Raw genomic sequence first — 18,538 nt, 5'->3', positions numbered from 1 at the left:
CTCACAGTTCTGTAGGTCAGAAATCTGGGCACGGCACAGCTCAGCTGGTTCTCTGGTCTGGGATTCATAAAACCTAAATCAAGGTGCCATCAGGGCTATGTTCCTGTCTCAGGGCTCTGGGGAGGAATCTGTTTCTAGGCTCACTCATGTGGTGGGCAGAATTCAGTTCCATGCCATTGCATGATCAAAGTTCCCATTTTTTGGCCATGATTCTGAGCTTCTGAAGGCTGCCTACATCCTCAGTTCCTGGCCTCTTCCCACATCTTCAAAGTCAGCAATGCAGGCTCAAGTCCTCCTTGCACTGTGACTCGCTCTGACCTCCTCTTCTGCCTCATCTCTCTGCTCTCCCTTTCCACCACATCTCTCTGACTCTGCTGCCCTCGTCTGCTGCTTTTAAAGGCTCGTGTGATTATATTTGGGCCACTCAGATAATCCAGGTTAATCTCCCTACTTGAAGTTCAGCTGATTAGCAGCATTAGTTTCATCTGTAAAATCCCTTCTTTGCGGCATACCTGGATTCATATTCAACTGAACAGTCAGGGACAGGAATCTTGGGGCAATGTCTCTAAATCCTGCCTACCATCAATGGCTTCCTAGAGAAGATGGAGCATGGGCTGAGTTCTGCACAGCAGTGAGCCCTGGGTGGCATAGAGGAAAGGAACCCCCAGCAGGAGACACAGCACATGCAAGACATGAAGGCAGGAGCTGTCATGTGCATTGGAGAAGAGTAAGTTCACTGTGATGCTGCAGAGAGAGTCTGAGGAAGGGGCAGGGGGCAAGTGTCAGGGTCCCCAAATGGGTCCACACTGAAGGAGTCAGACTTCAGGGGAGCAGCACTTTGGTTTGGAGATAATTAACTGGGATTTCATGGACCCTTCTGGGAGACACAGTGGGATTCAGATGCCCTAAAATTTCATAATAAACACTATCCATACATGAATACATGCACTTTTCTAGGGAACTTTCATCGTATTCTCCAAAGAACCCATGACCTACAAAGAATACAGAGCAGTTCTTTAATCTGTCTCACCCTTACCTCTCCACTTAGCCAAATTCCAAGTTAGTAAATCCTAGAAGAATCCTTTTGTGACATAAAATATTCCCCTCAACTTGGACGTTATGAATCTGTAGCCAACAGAATCCCAAGCCCCATTTATTTTTCAGGTGTCTTTCCTCCCTCCACAGGACCCCTAAGAAGGTACAGATAGTACCACTCATTTTTGGAATTGTGACCTCCCAGGTCTTTCAGATGCCTGCCTTGGCATAGGAGTATGAGAATCAGTGGGGCAACCTGCTGTCCTATGGTAGGAAGGATGCATGAGTTCCCCATGGGCTTGAGACACACCTCTGGTGGCAGAAACTGGGTGAGGGCAGAAGAGGAGAGTATAACTGGAGGACACCCTAAGTGGCATTCTGCATGGCCACCATCAGAGAAGGGGGCAGATGGTGGTCCATCTGGAGCCTCCAAAGGACCAGCAAAAGCACTGTCCCAAACATCAGCCTCTGAGAATCTGATGCCCAGGACATCAGCAGTGATGGGGACCTAAGACTTTTAGCCCCCCTTTTTTTTTTGAGACAGAGTTTTATTCTTGTTGCCCAGGCTGGAGTGCAATGGCGCGATCTCGGCTCACCACAACCTCCGCCTCCTGGGTCCAGTCAATTCTCCTGCCTCAGCCTCCTGAGTAGCTGGGATTACAGGCACGCGCCACCATGCCCACCTAATTTTTTGTATTTTTAGTAGAGATGGGGTTTCACCATGTTGTCCAGGATGGTCTTGATCTCTTGACCTCATGATCCACCCGCCTCAGCCTCCTAAAGTGCTGGGATTACAGGCATGAGCCACCGCACCTGGCACTTAGCCCCTTTTTCTACTATTCCTCTATCTCCTTGCCCTGACCCTCAAAGAGCCAGCAGGAGGGCAAGAAAGTAGAAACAAAGCTAAAGAACAGATCAATCTTGATCTCCAAGCCATGAGTCAGACCTGAGCTGAAGGAAAGGAACAAGTTTTAAATTGGATGTCAGCATAAAGCTCTGGCAGACTGGCCCTGAAAGTGAGTTCTAATTACTAAGATGAGGCTCTTTTTACAACCAACAGTAACCAAGAACTTAGAATCTGTCCAAGATGTTGTGAAGAGACAGGGAAAGGAGGCTTAATAGGAGCATGTTTAAAAGCAGTGATTGGAAAAAAATTAAGCCATTGCCTATTTGCATTCCATCAAGTTTAACCACTTCGTATTAGTCAGAGTAATTCCCACTAGCCGCTCTACTAAGCAGCCCTGACATCTCGGTGGCTTTGCATGGTAAGTTTGATTTCTTACTCATATGACCCATGTCAGGTGGCTTTCCTGGATGTCTCGCTTCCATGTAGTGACTCAGGGATTCAGGTTCCTTTTATCTTGTGGCTCTACCATCTTGCAGCTTCAAAATTATCTTGGCATTACTCAGGGAACGTGGATTGTAGAAAAGCACACCAGATAATTATGCACCTTATTTCAGGTAACATATATACCTTTTGCTCACATCCCATTTGCTGGAGTGAGTCATGTGACCAACCTAAGCACAAAGGAGACTGGGAAGTATAAAGAAGCTCTCAGATGTGAGTGAACACTAACAGCCTTACCATGGTACTGGCCAAGCAGCCATCAATCATTACATCGTTCCTTCTACTAATTCTTCTGAGAGGCCATCTGTGAGCTAGTCTAATGCCTAGCACATGAACAAGACAGTCTCAGTGCTTGCTCCTCCTCTGGGTATAGTCATGTAGGGTATTAGGCATTGATAATTCAGAGCAGCGACTGCCAAGATGGGAAAGTACAGAGAATCATGGGAGCACATATAAGGAGCACAAAACTGAGGCGTTAGGGGAGGCTTCCGCGAGAAAGTAAGACCTGGAGAAAAGGAGTCAGTTAGTGCAAGGTGGCAGGTAGAGGGCGTCAGAAGAAGATTCCAGGCAAGAATTGCAAAGGCCTAGAGATCAGAAAGAGCCTGTGGGGTAGCGTAGCCATCCAGCTCTTCTCCTGGGTGCCCATGAGCCGTTTCTCCCACTAGCTTTAGACACTGATGGGTCCTGGCTGTGCATAATCCCATTTGGTCCACCTGCCCCTCCAAGCTGGGCAGTTAGGAGAGGTGCTGTGTGACCTTGGGCAAGTCAGTAACCCCCTCTGGGCCTTGGCTTCCCATTGGTTGAATAAAACAGTTGAAAAGTTCCTGAAGGCCCTGTAGCTCAGTAGATGACCTTGTCTAGATGAGCCCTCTTTTGGGAATTCCTTTGCCCTATTCTAATCCTGCCTCAACAGCAAAGTAAGGCAAGCTGGGCCTTGGAGGGAGAGGGGAGACCAGCAGGCTGGGGGAGGCAGGGGAGACAGCCTGCTTCTCACCTTCCAGCCTGAACCAACCACTAATGAGGCCTGTCTATGGAGTAATTAGCCACAATCACAGTGGGATGCATTAGGCAGACACAGCCTCAATGCATCGGCAGCAGCTCTCGGGAAGGGAGAGCCCAGGGCTTTGAACATTGCATTACAATGGGGGATGCGTCCTAATGTCACTTAATTACCCCAGACAGCCTCAGATATAATCGAGTCTGGATGGGCTGGTGGTAGCAGGCGCAGGCATCCAGAGGAGGCTGATGCATTTATAATGATGCCACTTTGCAAGACAAATCTGGCCTTGGTGGGCTGAAGATGAGGAGGAGGAGGTGGAGGAGGAAGGAGTAAGAGAGAGGAAGCTGCAGTGGCATCCAGACAAGGGTGCCTTCATTCTCCAAAGCCCTAGGAGCTCTTCCAGATTTTTCCAGACATCAGGAAACTGGGGGGCAGGTCCTTACTTCCCACGCTATCATCCAAGAGGCTGTACAGGTTAAGATTTTCCTGTTTGTTCTTTCATTCCATTCCCTGTGAAAGGTGAATAATGAATCGTGAGTGGCAGGTAAGGGACGAGGCCATTGGCAGGTGGGACACTGAAGACCAGGCACTGTGAGGGACCGATGGATGCTGTGAGGGGAGAAGGCAGGGAAGTGCCTGCAAGGATGCTGGCTTCCAAGAAAGTCTCATGGACAAGAGGAAGAGCCCGGAGGCACAAATATGCAATCTGCACACTGAGCTTCAAGGGAGGACTCCCAAGACAGTGCTCCTGCCAATGCATGTGCCTCCAGGGGCCAGAGACCCAGCAATGCAGGCATCCGGAGCCTCTGAAGGGCCCTGCTCAGCAGGAATCATGTCTGCTCTGCTCACTTTTATATTCCCAGTACCTAGCACAGTGCCTCAATAAATATTTATCGATTTCAGAAAATGAACAAATACCACTAACCCACTTATCCCTTTGGGTTGGGTCATTGCTCTCCCTGGACCTCAGTGTCTTCATCTGGGAAATGGGGCCAGCAATGCCCAGCACACTTTCCAGGGCTGTGATGGCGTGTGTCAGGCAAGCCCATGCTCACACTTGCGATGGTGAGGAGCCCCTGGCAGAGGTGAGGGGAGCAACTGCATCTGGGGACACTCTCTCTCTCTCCCGTTTCCTCCATCAAATCCCACAGGCCCACCCAGGCCAGACGGACCACCTGGACCAGCAAGAAGTGAAGCTCTCAGTGACCAGGGTTGGGGTGAAACTGCTGTAGGCCTGGCAGAGAGGCCAAGAACTCACTCACCCTTTTCTCTCCATCCCTCTCCCCTCTTTGGCCTGACTTATTTTCTACACACCAAGAATGCAGGCTTCTGGCATCTCTAGCTGTAATACTTCCAAAACTTCAGGAATGGCTGCCATGGAAGAGAAAGTTCTCTGGGGAGGTCTTCCAAAATACTAAGGCGGAGGGAGCATGGTGATGGGACAACACTCAGGTGGGGACCTTGCACTGGGAGTGAGTTCAGAATGCCAAGTGGAACACATGATGACAAGTGGCAATGGGCACATGCCTCCTGTAGATAAGCAGACAGATGGATGGGAGGCCCCTGGAGGACAACCTGCCCTCAGGGGACAAGAGCTAAGGCTCGGAGATTGGGAGTAGAAGGCAGATAGTGTGGGCTGCAGAGTGAGGAGAAAGAGGAGGTGCAGACGGATCATCAAGTCTCTAATACCAGGCAGAAAGTGGGATCCTGCCCTCCCCCTCCCCTGTAGGTGAGAAGAGTGCTGCAGTGACGCATCCTGAGGTCACTCTTCTCCCTATCCTCAACCATGGAGGACCTTTTCAGCAATCTCTGACCTTAGCTAGCTGTGTGAACTTGGTCAACTCACTATTCATTTCTGGACCTGTATACTTCCACTTAGACAACAAGCTAGCCGGATTATATGGTTGTTATCACACTTCTAAGTCTGACATTCTGTCTGCCGGTCACACAAAAGGGGCTATGGGAGGCACTGGCTCTCCCTAGGGTCTTTGTCACTGCACTCCAGAGCCTACCTGCCCCCTCCTTGGGGCCCTAGTCATCACTGTGACCTACAGTGACATTGAGGGACGTGCTATTCTTTACCCTGCCCAATGGGCCATGTGCCCACACCTGCCTTTTCCGCACAAGACATCCGTCACTGTCTTGGCTTGTCGGTGGGAAAACAGCTTCATTAGCTCCTCCCGAGCCATTCATCCCCCAGTGCAGAGACAAATGAGGCCCTCCAACCCCCATCAGCCTGGAAGCGTGCAGGGCCCTAAGGGTAGTTTCTGAAGGGCCGCTGACATATCTGCTCCCTGTACAGTTCTTCTGAGGGAGGTCATAGGCATTCTCCACAAGGCAGGAGACTCAGCCTCAGCATGGATCTCCAACAGCTCCCTCACCACATGTCACCATGCCTGAAGTCCCCACCATTAGAGGGGTCGGTGTGGCACCTCATCCTCCACAAGTCTATCAAAGTGCAAACACTTCTGGCAGGAGGAGGAAGAGCATGAGACTGAGAGCCAAGAGTCAAAGATGCTCCTTTCTCTGCTCTGTGAGCTCAGGCAACTGACTTTCCCTTCCTAAGAAGTCTCAGTTTTCCCATCTTCAAATAAAGGAGTTAGTCTAGAATCTAAGATCATCTCCAAGCCTCTTGATTAATGATATGAGGTTCAACAGGGCAAACTCTGGGATTCTGAGAATGTGCCAATATGTTTGAGGGAAGGTAAGTGCTCTGAGCCCACTTCTCCAGAGGTCCTGAGGCCACCAAACACATGGCTTCAGTTTGTCAGACACAGCCAGATCCATTAGTAAACACAGCTCTCCCCTCTAAACCATTTGGAACTTCTGGTTACTAGCCATGGCATTAGGGGCTCTGCCAAGCAGTGGGCAGTGGGCAGAATGGATGCCAAGGCCTGTAATGGTGAATTGGATGATAATGGGTCTAGGGAGAAGAGAGAATTTTCTTCCCAATGATTTTTTTCTAGACTGTCAGGATGTGGTTCTGTCTGCCCAACTGAGATGAGGAGTTTCTCATCTCATGATGCCCACCTTTGCATGATGCCCATCTCATGCATGATGCCCACCTCTGGGCCATTTTGAGTTCCTCATGGGGTTAATGGAGAAAAGAGAGCCACCATTTCTCTACCTGTTTGCCCAGCCCAACAGATGGAACCTTCTTGTTTTTGGAGGGCAGAGGGAGAGGCAACTCACCTGTATTGGAACAGTGTGCAGAGAAACTCTTGCATCTCCGCTAATCAAGTTGGATCCTCCACAGTTGAGCTCCAGAGAGAAAACTTTATGGGGCAGTCTGAGCTCTAGTGGGACAGGTTTGGAAGCCCCCCTGAAAGGTCCCTAAAATTGAAGGTGGGAGGGCTGTGACAACCATACAATGAAGGCATTGGGTCAACTCTCACAGGCTCAAAGTAAACAGAGATGGAGGCTTGTGTGTGTGACCCACCATGACTTTGCTACTCCATGGGGACATGAGGCAAGATTATCTGTCCACATAAGTGTGACCTTGCCCACCTATGCCAGCTTGGAGTGGGAGCCTCAGAAAGATTCCATCTCAAAGAGGGGGTCACAAGCCTCAGCTATGCACTTCTTGGGGTTATCTTCTTTCATTGACAGTCTTGAAAGATCAATCATAGTTTTATTAAAAGAGCTTATTGGGTCAAAATACCGCAAGTACTCACCTTTGCTCCATACACACGGTTATGGGAAACTGTGAGACACTGATCACTGATTCAGAGCATGACCCTGGTCCTGGGGAACTCCTTCAAGGGGAGCCATGTAAGACACAAGCCATAGAAGACTTAAGAAACTGAAAGCACACTGAGTACAAGGCCATTGCTTTTCAAGAAGGGGCCCAGATGGTCAGTGCTCCCAGAGATCAGGAAAGGAGAGTCAGAGGTGGAAGGAGGGCAGTGGGGATGGCAAAGGCTCAGGGGAAAAAAACAAGAGTGTGTCTGGGGCCTGAGAGAAGGCTCATCTGGCTGGAACGAGGGCAAAGCCAGGAAGTGAAGAGGGCCCAGAGAGGGGCCTTCAGGGCCTGGCTAAGGGATTTGTAGCTCGATCCTATAACTAGAAGGAACCTCTTGAAGGCTTTTGATAATAGAAAGGGCTAGCACTTGAAGGCCCTGAAAGAACAACCTAATCCAGCCTTTCATGTTAAAGGTGGAAATCCTAAGACCCAGAGAGAAGGAACACACTTAAAGTCATCCAGGCTTTTTAGAACCACAGGAAGACAGGTAAATTTAAGCCACCGAGCACTCCATGCCAGAAGTAATTGTGTCCTGTGGGAAAGAGATGCACCCTGCCACCCCCAGCCCTGGGGACAGTAGATACTTTCAACACCACATAGGCCGTGGACAGCTTTCAGCCACCCAGCTTTCTTGTTGGAATCAGAGAGGAGGCAGGGTATAAAGGCTTTCAGCACCACAAGGATCGTGGACAGTTCCTGACCATTGGTTTCCCATTAAGAGGGCGTTTGTAGACGACTTCAGCATCTGGCAAAGCCATGGACAGTTCCTGGCCAATAGGTTTCCCCACCACGGAGCCCAAGCCGCTGGTGAGGAAGAAGTGGGGAGAAGGGCTGATGTGTTGACTTCTATTATCAGGAGGCCCAGATGCAAAATGAATGCCTGTCATATTTATCCTTGTCATCACTAATAATAAGTGGCCTGATTTGTCAAGTGGGGATAGATACAAAGACGTCAATTAAGAAGAGAGAAAAGCCCAGCTGCACTATATTTATCTGCTGTACAGATGTGTGGTGAAAGAAAAGAGTCCTGATCTTGGGACCTCGATACCCCAATCCCTACCCACCTCCCACTTTCTTTCCACCTCACCTCCCCTGCCTCACTTGCCTCCTCTTCCTCTCTTCTGCTTCCCCCTCTCTCTTTTCTCTCATGTCTTGCCATCACATTTTACTGCACTTTCATCTCTCTTCTTTCCCTTTATTTTATTCTCTCCTCCATCTTTTCTCTTTCTCTTTTCAACTCCCACCCCTCCCTCTCTCCTAGCCCAATGGATTACTTACCGTTCACTCTCACTCTTTGGTTTACCAGTATCCCCTCTTTACCTCCTCCACTACATCCCTGTATCCCCTCCCAGGTCCCTCGCCTCCAAACCTCTAGATGTTATGACCCTCATCTTCCCAACTAGCTTCCTCTCATGGTCTCAGTTCACAAAGCATCTTCTGGATTCAGAAGGTTAGTTGGATATGAACCACTAAAGGAAAACTAGAAAAGCCATAAACCTGAAGGTTTTTACTTAAACTACAAGCAGAACCAATTTTTTTTAGAGGTTTTAGGTTTGGAAACTAAAATAAGATTTTGGGGAAACAGTTTGACTGGGTCCCTGAATCTAGATTAAAATCTGAACCTTTGCAAGAACTTCTCAATACTGCCTTCCCTGGCCCTGAACCGATCATGTCTGAGCCCTGAGGTCCCCAGAGCAGGCCTCTTTCAGGTGGCAGAGGGATTCTAAATAGCACCAAGAATCTTCATTCTATATCTTAGGTCACTCCAATCAAGAAGTTACAAAGAAACGCCCCCCAAATGAAAACTAACCCCGCAAAGCTATTGTACTCTAAGTGGGGTTCAGGGAGGATGTGAAGACTTGTCCATTTGGTACTTTTTATGGGTCTAAGGAGACGGTGACAATGCATCATTCTGGTCGTCTCTACTCACTATCATTATGGGAGATTACTGTCTTCTTGTGAAGGATGCATCCCACCCGGACATCCCAAGCTGGGGTATGCATCTTTTCCTGTCTCTGCTCCACTAAGGCCATGACTTTCACTCTCTGGGCGATACTGAAAATGGTTCCCTGGATTGGGGGATTCTGAATCCAGAGCTGCTTGTATAAGCAGAGGTCCCCTCTTTTTTTTTCTTCTCCTCCTGACCATAGACTGACCTGCCCTCTAGCCCTTCATCTTAGCCAGACTGAATGATCCCATTGGGGTCAGTCTTGAGATGGGGTTGGGCTTGCATTCAGTCTGGCTGAGATGAAGGGCTAGAGGGCAGGTCAGTCTATGGTCAGGAAGAGAAGAAAGCCATGTGACCTCTGAGAGACGACTGGTTTTGCCAACCTGGCCAGAACCAGCTTCCCTGGACTTCACCAACTGGGTGTGGACAGGAGCCCTTAAGCCACATCCTGGAATGTTCCTGCATGCATAGGAAATGAGACAAACTGCCCAAAACTTGTCATAATATTTCTCAGGTAACCACCTCACTTTCTGCTTTAATAACTGTCATTCCCATCCTCCTCTGCCTTTCCTCCATCCCCAGGAGCCAGCTGAAAGCATCCCCCACTGATGTCCCTAAGCAAAAACCTTAGGCATTCCTCCCAAGGTCCAAGCTTCCCCAGGCACTCTTTCTTTACTTTACTTTTTACTTTACTCAACGTTACTTCTTTGCCTGAGGACTTTGCTGAGTCCTCTTTGCTGAAGAGAAGGCCAGAAATGTCAGGGATGCCTCCTGGGGCAGCCCTCAAGCAATGGCTGGTGAGACTTGCTACATAAACCCCGCTGCTCCCTTGTTCCTTGGGCAGGCGCGTGTGCTATGGCAGCTCTCAGGTTCCCCAGCAGGACTGGGCTTCACTCACCTACCATGGGAGCTGGCTCAGCAGTGCCCTTGCTGCCTTCCTGTCCTGCAGCGTTTCCCACACTTAAACATGCATCCCAGGATTGGCTTCTGGGGGAACCCAAACTAAATCTCCCTCTTATCCACTCTCAGCAGCATCCTTAGGACCCAGAGCAGGAGAGTGGCAAGTGACGCTATCAGGATCCGGACACCATTTTCCTGCTCAAATCCCCCGAATGGCTCCCCGGATGAAGTTCAGAGTCTAGATTGGTGTGCAATGCCCTACATGCTCTAGCCCTTGCCCATCTCACCTCTGGATACCCTCTTCCCACACTTGCAACACTCTGCTCATGCCACTTCCCCTACCTGAAGGCCCACCCCACAACCCGCAACACATCCCCTCCACTTAGTGAACTGGGTCCCTGAATCTAGATTAAAATCTGAACCTACGCAAGAATTTCTCAGTACTGCCTTCCCTGCTTTTCAAGACTCAGCTCGATGGCTACTTCCTCTAGAAATTCACTTCTGACCTCTCCCTCAGGAAGAGGCAATCATTTCTGCCAGGGAGCCCCAGCTGACCTGAACTTGCCCCTGCTCCCTCACTCCTTGGGCAGGTGTATGTGCTATCTCAGTCCCTGTGACCCATCAGGGGGCTCACTGTTCATGGAGCCACTTCTCCCATTCAATGGTGAGCCTCTTGAGGGCAGGGGACAGTCATTCATCTCCCAGCTGTCAGGCCAGCTCCCTAATCAAAGTGTTCTGAATGAATGACAGTGTCTCTGAGATGAGAGGAGGAAGTGCAGGCAGGAGGTGGTTCGTGCAGGCGGCTGCTGAAATTTGTGGTGCAGGGTGTGTTGGGTCCCATCATGGTCTCAGAACTTGTCCCTGCCTCCCCATGCTCCAGGAGCTCCGGGGTTGGACCCATTGAGTCCAGTGGGTGCTCTGTTCTCCTCCTTTCTCTCAGTTCTGCCTGCCCTGGTCAGTGAGCCCACATCTAATGCAGGGTCTTCCCTGTATCGGCCCCATCCCAGGTGGTCAGGGAGATAAGCTGATATTCTGGAAAGAGCAGGAACCTGGCTTTAAATTCCACTGGATATGTTTTCCCATGTGAACCTCAGTTTGCCCAACTGTAACAGGGGATGATTGACTGTCTCCCCCACAGGGAAGCTGTAGGCATTGGAGATGATAACCATGAAGGGCCTGGCACATCTACTGGAAGGTGAGCCGTGTAGGACATGGGAGGTGTGGAGCACACTGGGCATTAGAGGGACTTCTATAAATTTCAGCCCAGTCCTCCATTTCAGATGGAAAGCTGAAGCCCAGAGAGCAGTTACCTTCCCATGGTCACAGAGACTGTCAGGGACAGACCTGCAGGTCTGAGCGCCTTGGCTGTGTTTGTTCCACTGCACCAAGTGGCTGATTTACAGCCATCGTTGTTTACCTAATATAGTTTAAAATCTCATCTTCCCTTTTCCCCATGGTGGGTCCTTGTGCAGAGTTGACTGAAGACTCCCCATTCACTACCATACCCTGGCTGCCCACACCTGCACGCACCCCACCTTCATCAGCAAAGACCTATCCACTCCCCAGGTTGTGGATCTCCAGGGCTACAAGGCTGAGGGAACCTAAAGAGGTGGGGGACTTGGGGAGTCCTGGATCCACCTGCCCTCTCCCTCCTACCATCCCCCCTGTGACCCCAAAGTCTCTCAGCAAGGAGACCAGGACTAGAGACCAGCTGAGGGGCAGAGGACCCCTCAATCCCTCTGCAAATGTCTGCTGTCCTCCCATGAAGGTCCAAGCTCTGTGCTAAGCTTTGGGGATAAAGAGCTAAACCAGTCACTCTCTGTACCCCAAGACGTTCAGGGTCATGGTAAGTGGGGAGACCAAGCAAGCAAAGAACAAGCTCCTTGTATGAGAGCCGACACTCCTCAAGGCAAACACCAGGAACTGTGGGAATACGGGCGGCAGCGGGAGTGGGCGGGTGCTGGCCTGAGGAGCCTTCCTCCAGGGCTCACCAAACCCTGATCATCGCAGGGCCTGGCAGCAAACCCCAGATCCCCCAGAAATGCTGGCGATTGGATCAACTTGCAGAGGGGAGCTGACTTGGTGAGAAGGAAGTATGGGACCATCCTCTCCCCTCCCCTAGCTCGCCCTTCTCCCATCCCCCACAGCCCCAGCTCCTGCCCCTCCCCCCTCACACCATTCTATTAATAACTTTTAGAATAGTGATTAGCTTTTGCTGTCACCAGCAATGACAACTCAGAAGCCCCCAAGAGCTGTCTGCAAAGACACAATAAATGAGAACTTTTAATTAACACCTCCCTTAACTAAATAAATTAATTTTATGCAGTTGTGATGTCAGCAGTGTGACTTGCCAATGACGGAAGCCACTCCAACAGGCTTGGCAAGGGCTACAGGGCAGACTCAGCAGGGCGTTAAGCTCTGCGGGGTGCCAGTGCTCAGCAGGGCGTGGGCCTGAGTGCCAGGCTAGCCTGGAGATGGCATCCCGGGCAGGACAGCTAGGCGGCTGCATGGTGGAGTTCCAGAGGGGCAGTATAGGGACCCAGGGCCTTTCCCAGCTGTGCCTCTACCTTCTGAGTGGCATCAGGGAAGCTTCTTCCCAGGTCTCTGTTTTCCTCATCTGTGACACAGGTATCCTCTCTTGTCATGCCTGCTTCTCAGGGCTGTGGAGAAGATAAGAAGACATGGGATGGGAAAGGGGTTATAAACTATAGAATGCCGTGAAAGTGAGAAATGCTGATGATACCATCCTCCAGCTGCCAGTCAGTGCTAGCCAGGTAATTCTGTTCTTCTCCCAACAACACACGGACAGGATGAAATGGCCCCTGGGTCCCTGGGCAGCCCTGAGCTTCCCCAATGAACAAGCTTGGGGACAGGAAGATTTCTTCAAGGCCATCACCCTCAGGAAGCCTTGGGTATCCATCCATTCAGCTGATGTGCTTAGAGTAAATGAGGCCAGGACAGCAGAGCCATTCCCAGTGCTCCTATTGGACAGAATCTGCATGGCCCCAGACTGACCCTAGCCCTGACCTGGAGAGACCTCTGATCCAGCCCTGAGTTGAAGTCCTGAAGCCACCCCAGCTCTGCCCAGCCCTGACCAACTTCTTCATTTGGGATCCACCTGAGCCCCCAGCCATTACCTGAGCCAGCACCAACCCAGCCCTCCCTGTCACTCTTCAGTTCCAATGCCAGTCCACATGCCCCACTCCAACCAAGCCTAGGACAGTCCCCTCCTCTCTATCAGGACCATACTATGCTCCAACCCACGTCAGCCTTGCCCTGGGAAAAAGAGCAACGCCCCAGTGTCCCCAGCAATTTACACTGCAGGCACCTTCCACAAACAGCAGTGCCCTCCTGCCCACACTATCCCCTCAGCACATGCCTGTCATTAGCCATTCTTCCCAACTGGCACTATTTCTAGCCATCTGCACACAGAGACATCCGGCAACTCACCAAAAGTCACACAGCACAGCTGTGGCTGGGCAAGGACTAAGATGGCCACCAAGAGATTCCTAATTCACTTAGCCATTCAGTCACTCAACAAACATGCACTGCGTACCCACATCAATGCCAGTCCCTCGGGTGTCTGTTCTTGGCAAAACAAACAGGGGCCCTTCTTCAAGGGGCTCACAGGCTGAGCAAAGATGATACGTGTTCCCTGTAACTGCATCAAATGTCTTGCAATTGCGGTCTCATTCCCTCCCCAACACACACACACACACACACACACACACACACACACACACACACACACTCTCTCCACCTTCCAGGCTGGCAAAGCATAATTGCACACACCTGAAATTAGCTGTAATTGGCATGGGGGTGGGTAGAGGGAAGCCCAGGACCTCTCTGTCCATTTGTGATGCTTCCAGGAAAGAGGCCCTTGTTGGTGGTCGTGGGAACACAAAGTGCTGCATCAGTAATTGGGTCCATGTGGGCAGGGGATGAGCAATGATGTCCCCATGTCCCCAAGCACACAGGCTGACTTGCAGTGACCCTGCCTAGAGCCCGCATCTCCACAGCCATGATGGAGTAGCAGGCAGTAGCCAATGGGCTGAGGCCCCAGGAGACCTGTCCACCAGGCCTTCCCGCACGAGGGAGCTCTGCACCGGGGCAGGGTGTCAGAAAGGCTGACAATGGAAGCCTGGGGGCTGTCCCCAGCTTCTAACATCAGCAGGTCACAGAACTTCCTGCCTTAGCTTCTTGAAATCATGGCAGACTTAACCTCAGGCACCCCTTCCATTGTTTTCCCCCTCCTTCTGGCTCTCCCAGCTTCTTAGAAGCCTCCTCAACTCCTGGCCACTTCTGCAGATGAGGCGGGAGGCAGTGGAATCATGACACAAGGAGGTGGTGGAGCTAAGCTCTAGCCCCCATGCTGCAGGAGCGGCTGTGTGACCTTGGGCAGGTCACCCAGCCTCATATACCTCAGTGTCTCATCTAAGAAATGAGGCTGTGGGAGCCCTTTCCACGGGATGGTGGTGACTTCAGACTGCCACGGTGCTTGGCTCAGGGCTGGGGACACAGAGGCTACCCAGCGATGGGAGTTCCTTCATCTTCCCTCACCTGCCACAGGGCCGTTCTCCCCCAGCCCCAAAGCGGCGACCCAAGTGGGAAGAGCCTTGGGGGCATCTACTGCTCCTTTGCTCACCACCCTGCCACAGCCTCCTCTTGGGGTGGTCTTCAACTTCTGCTTCCCCTCCCCCATGCGGTGACATCTGCCTCCTGCTCCCCACCCCTCACACAGAGCTCTCCTGATGCCTCTAGCCTCCAGTGCCTCCACTCACAAGGAACAGAAATGGTACAGCCCTAATCTGTGTTCCTTCTCCTGGGGCTCCATATTTTGGAAGCTGGGACTGTTGACCTAAATGTATGCAAAGGAATGACTTCCTAATGATGGAATTATGATATTGGGTGTATTGGTAGGAGGGAGCTTTGAGGATGAGAGCCTTTTTAATGCCCCTCCAATCACACCACATGGCTCGCCTTTAGGGTAAGTGTCTTTCTACACAGAGATCAGTGGATCTGGCAAAAAGCCACCAGCCACCACCCAGCCCTGAGCACACTTTGGAATCCACAGCCTGCTCTTGGACGGGAGGGTTCAGCCACAGCAGCCAGGATAGCTGCAGCTTTAAGAATAACTCCTGAGCCCAGAGAAGCGTGGAGTGGAGGGGATTGATTTTTGGATCCTCCTGGAGACTAGAATCCAAAATCAATCTGGCAATTAATAGGCAAGGTGTGAAGTGGCTCCGGTTTAAGGCTCCCGGTGTTCCCGCTCGTCCTCCCTAGAGAAGGGGCCCTGCTGCCTCTGTGCTCCCTTCCACCCACTGCGTGCTGGGGCTCTGCTGACAGCCCCTGAGGAGTCCAGCCTGCTGGCCCTCTTCCAGGGCCTTGTCACCTGGACAGGGCCACAGGATAAGCCTGGCCAATTGGCAGGGCTAGGAGAAGGGAGCAGGCTGCCTGGGTTACCCGCCAGGGAAGGGAAAGCTACTAGGGGCCCTTTCAAGCCCCTCTGTCTCCACCCCTACACCACAGGTGAGAAGCAGGACATGGCGGGGGCTCCTAGGGACTCTAAATTTCCAGAGGGTCAGCACTGTGGGGGCAAATAGCTGTTCATCCTATGTTCTCCATCTACCCTGCGGACCGGGCCTGGTGGACAGGCCCTCACCCATTGCACAGACAGGCTGTTTGAGCTCCTAAGAATGTGTCCATCCACATGCCAAGCAGGCGGAATGGCCCCAGATGCTCACACGGAACTGGGTGTGGGTTATGAGCCCCTGAGAGGAGGCTTCTTGGAGAGGTGGGGACTTGGCTGAGTGCTTGGGGTGAAACCCAGAAAGGCAAAAAGAAGAAAAGTGGCATGCCCAGTGAGGGATGAGTATGTGCCGAGGTCAGGGGGTAGGATAAGCAGGTCACAGCTCAGTGCATGACAGTGGGGGGATAGAATGGCCCAGCTAAAGGACCGGAGCACAGCAGCCTTCAAGATGTGGGCAGCTGATGTCACCAGCATGCCATCAGCCAACTCCTGTTCACCCTGCATGGCATGCAGGGGTCACCCCAGACCCACTGATCTACATTACTTCCATGTTCTCCAAGAGGCCCCTCTCTCCAGCCAATTGGCCAGCTGTCAATAGCTACATTTACAATCGCCACTGCCCAGATTTCTTTTCCTCATTTTTCTTGCTAAAAGAGTCTTTAAAAACGAGTCCCTGAGCTCAGCCCTTTTCCAGCCTCGTCAATTTCCTGCCCCACCTCATTTGTTCCAAGGACCTACTTTCCCCTCGCCCGCCGCCGCCTTCCTCCCGCCAGCTATATTCGGATCTCTGCTCCGTCCTCCGTAACCTTGTGTGCCGCTCAGAGTCCTGCGGGTGTTTTTCTCCGCCAAGGAACTCTGGACTCAAAGGAACCGCAGAGATCGTCTCTTCACATCCGACACCCCCTCCTCATGCCCGAAACTGGAATCCCTTTTCCAGCCCAAGGTTATCTGGTCTCAGTTGCATTCCGGCAAGGGCAGGCTGCTGCTCACTGCAGGGCAGCTTTAACTGAGACCAACTTCTTCCACATAGGTGGAACCGATCCGCCACGGATTGTCATTTCCTCTGTGTGTTTTGTCTGAGTCAAGTCTCCCAGACAACACTGCCAGCCCCCGGGCCCCAGGAACAGCGCTCAGCCATCCATTTCTTGGGAATCCTTTGGACTCAATGTCCTTTAGTTACTTTGCCTGTGCAAGACACGTGACAAAGCACCATCCCTTGCTCACACTGCTACGGGCGCTGGGACACTCCCTCCCATTCCTGTGTCTCCAGCAGCCACTGGGTGAGAGTGGTAACCTAGAAACTTCTCATTTCAGGTGAAAGTCATTTCTTGGCCCTCCTCACGCTCTGGAGCTAGCTCTGCCTTCAAAGGATCACCTGGAGCAAGTGGAAATCTTCTTCCCCTAGACAGACCTTCCAATCCTTGAGAACTCCATCACATTCCTTCCAAGGCCTGCCCTGGTCTGGCCTGGCTCTGCAGCCCAGGCACCTCCCACTTTTCTCCGGAAGAAACAGGGAAATTCACCAACATTTATCCAAGGATCGGGTCCCCCACTCGGGCTGAGGCCTGAGCACAGCCAGGTCAACAGTGATGTCAACAGTGACTGCCACACAAGCCTGCGCAGCCGCTACTTACACTGTTAGGTTAGCTCATGTGAATCAACAAATGTTCCCAGGTAGATTTTCCACAGACTTCCCTCAAGTTGAGCCATCGGCCCTTCATACCCAGCAGGCAGACTTAACATTTCTCTCTGCTGAATCCCATTTCTTCATTTCACTCAGGTGTCCCAACCTGCGGAAATTATTTGGGGAACCTGTTGAGGCTTCTCTTGGGTGGACCATCCCTCACAACCTGGTGACATGCCCCAACGGGATCATCAGAGGCTGTCTCCAGCAGGGTAAGTGCGAGGAAAGAACCCCGCGGCCCCTGGAAATATACTGTCACCCCAACCCCACCCTACCACCTTGGCTTGCCAGGGAAGGAGTTTACTGTAGTTCTGCAATTGCATAAACTGGTTTGGTGGAGCGGGGTTTGGGAGGTTGGCAAACAGGGATCCCAGCCCCTCAGCACAGCACCAAGTGAGCCAAGGCCTCTGAGTCTGATCCCAACCTGCTCCTGCCCACAGGCCCAGTAGGAGGTGCCGGAGCCCAGGAGGCAGGTGGAAAAGCTGGGAGCATGGGCAACTTTGAGGGTACAGAGAGGCTACAAGGGACCAAGGTCTGGAGGATCAACAATTCCTGGCTCCCAGGAAGATAATACCCGAAAATGAGTGCCCAGACCTCAAGAGAAGCTGTCTCTCCTCCTCCTGCTGGTTCTTGCTGAGTGCAGGCCCCAACCACTCCTGATTAGAATGGAGGCAGTGGATGACCCTCATAGATGACAGGCAGAAGCCCCCCAAACACCCCACAGAAAGCAAGGGCCTGGGACTCGAAACATGCCCCTGTTTTCAGCAGCCATTTCCCCTGAGACCCAACACCCCAAACTGCAACAACATCCTTCGACCCTGCACACTGTCCCTCGTTTTCTGGATGCAGGGCAACAGGAGCCCCCTGAGGAATGGGCTGCTGGATCCTCAGATCGATTTGGGATCTCTCAGTAGGGCCTCACCCAAGACTTCGCCTCACTCTCCCGCCCACCTGCAGGTGCCTGATGTCTCCCATCAGCCACGGCTCCTTCCGGCCAAGGCTCCTAGTTAAAGGGGAGGTGTTGTGCAAGCGCAGGTCAGCCTGCAGAGCCCAGGCCTAGCACAGCCAACAGGCCACTCCACAGGGACAGACTCATTCAAGACCCACCTTCTCCCAGCAACGATGCAGGGTCGTCTCTGTTCTGGGGCTTCCTCAAGGGAGAATCCCTGGGCCTGCATCCTGGACGGGCACCCAGGTCACGCCCTCGCCTTCTGTGCTGGTGCATGATGAAAGCATGATTATTCCTTTCCCTCCCCAGCCCCACCTGTCAACAAATAGGCACTTGGCTAAACATGACCCTTCACTTGGGCAGGAGCAGAGCAGAATCACTATCCCCAGTTTACAGATAAGG

At 51.9% G+C, this 18,538-nt stretch overlaps 1 long non-coding RNA gene across 1 annotated transcript; it reads right to left on the bottom strand.

Annotated features, from left to right (window-relative positions):
* Nucleotides 1-2,493: 2,493 nt before the first annotated feature.
* Nucleotides 2,494-17,355, bottom strand: LOC101038339 (uncharacterized). The gene is made up of 3 exons (XR_012513011.1): nt 17,227-17,355; nt 3,557-3,893; nt 2,494-2,569 (listed from the first exon to the last, which is right to left on the bottom strand). It is a non-coding gene; the product is annotated as an uncharacterized LOC101038339 (long non-coding RNA).
* Nucleotides 17,356-18,538: the final 1,183 nt, after the last annotated feature.

Source organism: Saimiri boliviensis, chromosome 12, assembly GCF_048565385.1.
Source record: "Saimiri boliviensis isolate mSaiBol1 chromosome 12, mSaiBol1.pri, whole genome shotgun sequence".
Taxonomy (NCBI): Eukaryota; Metazoa; Chordata; class Mammalia; order Primates; family Cebidae; genus Saimiri; species Saimiri boliviensis.
Note: the sequence above shows the minus strand (reverse complement) of the source record. Positions and strands in the feature narration are given on the sequence as shown.